The following is a 7,868-nucleotide window of genomic DNA, read 5'->3' as shown; positions in this document are numbered from 1 at the left end:
TTAAATGAAATAATGCCTGTAAAGCACATGGCCTATATTAAGCACTCAAAACAAAGGCCCGGCGCGGTGGCTCATGCCTGTAATCCCAGCATTTTGGGAGGCAGAGGTGGGCAGATCAGGAGGTCAGGAGACCGAGATCATCCTGGATAACACGGTGAAACCCCGTCTCTACTAAAAATACAAAAAATTATCCAGGCGCGGTGGCAGGCGTCTGTAGTCCCAGCTACTCGGGAGGCTGAGGTGGGAGAATGGCGTGAAGCCGGGAGGCAGAGGTTGCAGTGAGCCGAGATCATGCCACTGCACTCCAGCCTGAACAACGGAGCGAGACTCCGTCTCAAAAAAAAAAAAAAAAAAAAAAAAAACCATAATAACTATTATTACTATATCTTTGCTGGCATCTTATCCTGCTGTTTATCAATTGACAGGTGAAAAACTTTCTATTGTAATTTGTATCTCATCAATTATTGGATTATTTATTTGTCTGATTTTTCTTCTGTATATTTTTCATTCCAATCATTTATTCAATTTTATTGGTCAAGTCGTGTTTCTCTTGTTGAATAAGTCACCACTGAACCAAATAAGAAAGTAGTGAGTCTGTTTTTTATTTTTATTTATTTATTTATTTATTTTATTTAGTTTTTATTCTTTTATTTTTTTAGCAGAAAGTGCAAGATTACCTCGAGTTACTCAAATTCAGAATTTGTAAGACTGTTCCAATGCAGAGACGGGGGAAGACCCAGAATCAAGTCTTAAGAAACTTCACTATATTTTTTCAGTTTTGACTATCAGAGTTATGCTGGAGTTGAAAAATGAACTGGAAGGTGCAGCCTTTTCAGAAACAGGCTAACAGTTCCTGGAAAAGTTAAACATAAAGCTACTATATGACCCAACAATTCCACTCCTAGTATCTACCTAAGGGAAATAAAAACATATATCCACAACAAAACTTGTACAAAAATTTTTATGGCAGCATTACACATAGTATCCCACAAGTGGAAGCACCACAAATTTCCATTGGTTGATTATTGGAAAAAACAAAATGCGTTATATGTATAAAATATATCACCCTGCTTTCATGTTTCTAAATAATCTTTTTATTAAACTTTTTTCATTTTTTTAATTTCCGGTTAAATCACATTTCTTCTCTCTAAAAGTTATATTGTATCTATTATTGTTAAATATTAATATCATTAATTACTTACTCAATTCCTTTAATATATATAAGCCTATTCAGATTATGTATTTTTTTTGGGGGGGTGTGAGACATAGCAGACTGTGTCTTTCAAGAACTTGTCCATTTCATGAAGATTATCGACTTTGTGTGCATAGAGCTGTTTAAGATATTCCTTTCAAAAATAAATTGTTCTCTCTTTTCCTCTTTCTTTCTTTCTTTTTTTAAATTATCTTAGAATGATTAATTTATTGATGTTTTAGTTCTATATTTCCTGATTTTGTACAATAAAAACTGAATAATTTCAAAGTCCAAAAATAATCAGAAACAAACAGATGTTATTCTTTTTAAATGATGAGCCATTAATTGACTCATAGTAAAAATGAAGAATTTACATTAGCAAGGTTGTAATGGATGTACAGTAATTTTCTTTTTTTTTTTGCATTTTTCTTTTTTTATTTTTTATTTTTTATTTTTATTATACTTTAAGTTCTAGGGTACATGTGCATAATGTGCAGGTTTGTTACATATGTATACTTGTGGCATGTTGGTGTGCTGCACCCATCAACTCGTCAGCACCCATCAACTCGTCATTTACATCAGGTATAACTCCCAATGCAATCCCTCCCCACTCCCCCCTCCCCATGATAGGCCCCAGTGTGTGATGTTCCCCTTCCCGAGTCCAAGTGATCTCATTGTTCAGTTCCCACCTATGAGTGAGAACATGCGGTGTTTGGTTTTCTGTTCTTGTGATAGTTTGCTAAGAATGATGGTTTCCAGCTGCATCCATGTCCCTACAAAGGACACAAACTCATCCTTTTTATGGCTGCATAGTATTACATGGTGTATATGTGCCACATTTTCTTAATCCAGTCTGTCACTGATGGACATTTGGGTTGATTCCAAGTCTTTGCTATTGTGAATAGTGCTGCAATAAACATACGTGGGCATGTGTCTTTGTAGCAGCATGATTTCTAATCCTTTGGGTATATACACAGTAATGGGATGGCTGGGTCATATGGTACATCTAGTTCTAGATCCTTGAGGAATCGCCATACTGTTTTCCATAATGGTTGAACTAGTTTACAATCCCACCAACAGTCTAGAAGTGTTCCTATTTCTCCACATCCTCTCCAGCACCTGTTGTTTCCTGACTTTTGAATGATTGCCATTCTAACTGGTGTGAGATGGTATCTCATTGTGGTTTTGATTTGCATTTCTCTGATGGCTGGTGATGATGAGCATTTTTTCATGTGTCTGTTGGCTGTATGAATGTTTTCTTTTGAGAAATGTCTGTTCATATCCTTTGCCCACTTTTTGATGGGGTTGTTTGTTTTTTTCTTGTAAATTTGTTTGAGTTCTTTGTAGGTTCTGGATATTAGCCCTTTGTCAGATGAGTAGACTGCAAAAATTTTCTCCCATTCTGTAGGTTGCCTGTTCATTCTTTCTTCTTTTTTCACAGAGCCTCACTTCATCGCCCAGGCTGGAGTGTAGTGGTGCAATCTCAGCTCACTGCAATGCCTTGTTCCCAGGTCCAAAGGATTCTTTTGCCTCAGCAACCAGAATCGCTGGGATTACAGGTGTGTGCTACCAAACCTGGCTAAATTTTCTTGTGTTTTTAGTAAAGACAGAGTTTCACAATGTGGGCCAGATTGGTCTTGAACAACTGAGTTCAAGGGATCCTCCCACCTCAGCCTCCCAATGTACTGGGATTACAGGCATGAGCTACTGCTCTTGGCCACCTTTATTATATATATTTTTCTACCAAAGAAACACATGCACTCATGTGTTTATTGCAGCACTATTCACAATAGCAAATACATGAAATCAACCTAGATCCCCATCAACAGTGGACTGAATAAGGAAACTGTAGTAAGGGGAGAACTGGGGAGAACCAGGAAAGGATGTTTAGTTTGAGGCAGTGCTGAGATAGGATCATGAAGGAAGAGGTGAAGGGAATTCCTGTAAGAGTGGCACTGCATTGTTGTCCTCCGGTCCCCAAAGAGATTAGCGAGGGCTGCCAGATATACCTTTCATTCATGCCCAGGGAGCCTCAGGTGGTGGTTGGTATTGATAAATCCTTCAACTATGATTTTGTGTTTGACCCCTGTAATGAACAGGAAGAAGTCTTCAATACAGCAGTAGCACCACTCATAAAAGGCATATTTAAATGATATAATGCAATGGTCCTGGCCTATGGGCAGACTTGCTCTGGAAAAAAACCTATTCAATGGGAGGTGCATACACTGCAGAGCAAGAGAATGAACCAACAGTTGGGGTTATTCCTAGGGTAATACAACTGCTCTTCAAAGAAATTGATAAAAAGAGTGATTTGGAATTTATTCTGAATGTGTCTTACTTAGAGATTTACAATGAAGAAATTTTGGATCTTCTATGCCCATCTTGTAAGAAAGCTCAAACAAATATATGGGATGATCCTAAGGAAGGCATAAAGATTGTAGGACTCACTGAGCAGACTGTTTTAGTTGCCTTGGATACTGTTTCCTGTTTGGAGCAGGGCAACAACTCTGTGGCCTCCACAGCTATGAACTCCCAGTCATCCCAATTTCATGCCATCTTTACAATCTCCATAGAGCAGAGAAAGAAAAGTGACAAGAATAGCAGCTTTCACTCCAAGCTGCATCTTGTAGACCTTGCTGAATCAGAAAGACAGAAGAAAACCAAGGCTGAAGGGGTTTGTCTAAAAAAGGGTATTAATATTAATCGAGGCCTTCTATGCTTGGGAAATGTAATCAGTGCTCTTGGAGATGACAAAAAGGGTGACTTTGTGTCCTGCAGAGATTCCAAGTTCACTCCACTGCTTCCAGATTCTCTAAGTGGTAATAACCATACTCTTATAATAGCCTGTGTGAGTCCTGCTGGCTCCAATCCAGAAGAAACTAAATACCCTTCGCTATGATGACAGAGTAAGAAAAACCAGGAACCAACCTGTTGCTAATTTTGATCCCCAGACAACTGAACTTAATCATCTAAAGCAATGGGTAAAACAGCTACAACAGCTACAAGTCTTGTTGCTACAAGCCCATGGACATACCCTGCCTGGATCTATAAATGTGTAACCATCAGATAATCTACAATCCCTGATGGAGAATAAAAGATTAAGTCGTGGTCTGAGTGAGGCAGCTGGTCAGACAGCCCAGATGTTGGAGAGGATCATTTTGACAGAGCAAGTGAATGAAAAAATGAACACCAACCAGGCACGGTGGCTCATGCCTGTAATCCCAGCACTTTGGGAGGCCGAGGCAGGTGGATCACAAGGTCAGGACCATCCTGCCTAACATGGTGAAAACCCATCTCTACTACAAATACAAAAATTTAGCTGGGCATGGTGGTGGGCACCTGTAGTCCCAGCTACTCGGGGGGCTGAGACAGAAGAATGGTGTGAACCCAAGAGTTGGAACTTGCGGTGAACCAAGATTGCATCACTGCATTCCAGCCTGGGTGACAGAGTGAGACAATGTCTCAAAAAATAAAAAATAAAAAAAATAACGCCAAGCTAGAAGAGCTAAGGCAGCATGCAGCCTGAAAACTGGATCTTCAAAAGCTAGTAGAGGCTTTGGAAGACAGGAATTGAAATAAAATGTAGAAATAATTTGTAACCTGCAGCAATTGATTACCAAGTTATCGGATGAAAGTCCTGCTTGCATGGCTGCAGCCATTAATACTGTGGTGGAACAAGAAGCTCAAGTGGAAACCAGTTCAGAGAGGAGCTGGTATTCTGATGCTTTTACCACTCAGCATGCTTTCTGTCAAGCTCAGATGTCGAAGGAGTTGGTTGAGTTGAATAAAGTCACTGCACTGAAAGAGGCCCTAGCTAGGAAGATGACTCAGAACATTTGCCAGCTACAGCCCATTCAGTTCCAATACCAGCATAATATAAAAAAAACTAGAACTGGAAGTCATCTATCTGCAAAAGGAAAAGGAAGAATTTGTTCTTGAACTTCAGACAGCAAAGAAGGATGTCAACCAAGCCAAGTTGAGTGTGGCCACTGAAAATATCTCCAGGAGCTGGAGGATCAAATAGCTGATCTGAGGAAGACACCAACTGAGCAGTCAAAACTTCTGAAACTAAAAGAATCCACAGAGCATACTGTCTCCAGTCTGAACCAGGAGATACGGATGATGAAAAACTAGTGGGTACAGTTAATGTGTCAAATGAAAGAGGATGCTGAGAAGTTTAGACAGCAGAAGCAGAAAAAAGACAAATAAGTAATACAGTTAAAAGAATGAGTCAGTAAGAGGCAATATGAACTTCTCAAATTTGAAAGAAACTTCAAGAAACAATCCAATGAGCTAAGATGTAAAACAGAGGAGGCAGCAGCTGCCAGCAAGTGTCTCAGGGATGCTCTCCAGAAACAATGGGAAGTCGCAGATAAGCAGAAAGAGACTCAGAGCCATGGAGTGGAAGGCACTGCAACTGGAGTGAAGAATTGGCTTGGAAACAAAATTGAGGTTATAGTCACTACTCAGGAAGCCAAACGCCATCTGATGGGCTCCTTGAAGATAGAAAGATCCTGGTTCAGGATGTGGCTCAACTCAAAGAAAAAAAAAAGGAATCTGGGGAGAATCCACCTCCTAAACTCCAGAGACATACATTCTCCCTTACTGAAGTGCGTGGTCAAGTTTCGGAGTCAGAAAATTCTATTACAAAGCCGATTGAAAGCCTAGAGACTGAAATGGAACTCAGGAGTGCTCTCAGATAGCTGAACTACAGCAGAAGCTGCTGGATACAGAAAGTGAAGACAGGCCAAAACAATGCTGGGAGAATATTGACACCATTCTGGAAGCCAACTGTGCCCTGAAATATTTGATTTGAGAGCTGGTCTCCTCCAAAATACAGGTCAACAAACTTGAAAGCAGCCTGAAACAAAGCAAGGTCAGCTGTGCTGACGTGCAGAAGATGCTGTTTGAGGAATAAAATCATTTTTCTGAGTTAGAGACAGTTATAAGCTGAGCTGGTCAGAATGGAGAAACAGCACCAAGAGAAGGGGTTGTACCTTCTCGGCCAGCTGCAGCAGAGCCAAATTGCAGAGAAGCAGTTAGAGGAATCAGTCAGTGAGAAGGAACAGCAGCTACTGAGCACACTGAAGTGTCAGGATGAAGAACTTGAGAAGAAGCAAGTAGTGTGTGAGCAAAATCAGCAGTTTTTAAGAGAATGAAATCATGAAGCAAAAACTGACCCCTGACCCTTCTCCAGGTAGCCAGTAGACAGAAATATCTTCCTAAGGATACTCTTCTATCTCCAGACTCTTCTTTTGAATATGTCCCACCTAAGCCTAAACCTCGTGTTAAACTTCCTGGAGCAAAGAATGGTCATCGAGGATCTAAAATACTGTTCAAAGCATTCTGTGAATGAGCATGAGGATGGTGATGGTGATGGTGATGAGGGGAATGATGAGTAATGGAAGCCAAAAAAATTAGTTAAGGTGTCCAGGAAGAAAATCCAAGGGTGTTCCTGCAAGGGTTGGTGTGGGTGGAGGAAGCAAAACTCAGACTGTGGTGTGGACTGTAGCTGTGACCCCACAAAGTGTCAGGACCGCCAGCAAGGCAAGGATAGCTTGTACACCACTGAATGGGCCCAGGATTCTGAAGGCTCCTTCAAACTGGAGTATCCTACTGAGGGGATCCCAGGACTGAGCTTCTTTAACCCTGTGTGTGCCACCCCCAATAGCAGGATCCGGAAAGAGATGTGTGACGTGGAGCAGGTGCTGTCAAAGAAGACTGCTCCAGTTCCCCTACCCCCTTTTGACCTCCCAGAGTTGAAACATGTAGCAACAGAATACCAAGAAAACAAGGCTCCAGAGAAGAAAGAGAAACAAACTGGCCGGCAACACCAGATTCTTCTCTGGCTTCTCCCCTATCGAACAAGAGGCCCACTGAATTTGAAGTCATCATCTCCACCCCCAGTCTCGCTTGGGAGACGTTTTCAGGTTGCAGTCAGAGGGGTTTCTTAAATGACTTCCCTGGATTTCAGGTTTCTTGCTGTTGAAATAAGAAAAAGAGCATTACTGAAAAGAAGGTAAACTTTGATGGATGTTGGTCTTCAGCCTCCAGCCCCAGACTCCTACTCCGTTCTCCAGAAGGGTGCTAAGCCACCTACTGAAAAGAGAACCTACTGACATTCCTAATGACTCATCAGGAATCAGTCCTCAGTATCATCCAGTTGTTTCTTATTTTTGAGCAGTTCAGGCTGTCTCATGACAGGGATGAGGCCAAGGCTTTCTTATCTTTTGGTTGTCCCTGCTTAATGGAGGAGACTAGCCTAGGATGGGGGCCTGGCTAAGATCTTTTACTCCAACTCAGAAATGGATTTGTGATCTTCATCTTTGCTTTCCTGACATTCTCTGAATTTTAAGTGTTTCAATAGTACTCTCAATCGTCTGCCATGTTTCTGAAGTAAATGAATTATTATTGTTATATTTTATTATACTTATAGTTCTGGGATACATGTGCAGAATGTGCAGGTTTATTATATAGGTATACATGTGCCATGGTGACTTGCTTCACCCATTGACCCATCATCTACATCAGGTATTTCTCCTAATGCTATCCCTCCCCTAGCCCCCCACCATCCAACATACCCTGGTATGTGAGGTTCCCCTCCCTGCGTCCATGTGTTCTCACTGTTCAACTCCCACTTATGAGTGAGAACATGTGGTGTGTGATTTTCTGTTCC

At 41.1% G+C, this 7,868-nt stretch overlaps 1 pseudogene; it reads left to right on the top strand.

Annotated features, from left to right (window-relative positions):
* Window positions 1–3,105: 3,105 nt before the first annotated feature.
* LOC105464401 (chromosome-associated kinesin KIF4A-like) lies at window positions 3,106–7,570 on the top strand (annotated as a pseudogene).
* Window positions 7,571–7,868: the final 298 nt, after the last annotated feature.

This window comes from Macaca nemestrina, chromosome X (assembly GCF_043159975.1).
Source record: "Macaca nemestrina isolate mMacNem1 chromosome X, mMacNem.hap1, whole genome shotgun sequence".
Taxonomy (NCBI): Eukaryota; Metazoa; Chordata; class Mammalia; order Primates; family Cercopithecidae; genus Macaca; species Macaca nemestrina.
This window is presented reverse-complemented; position numbering and strand designations above follow the sequence as displayed.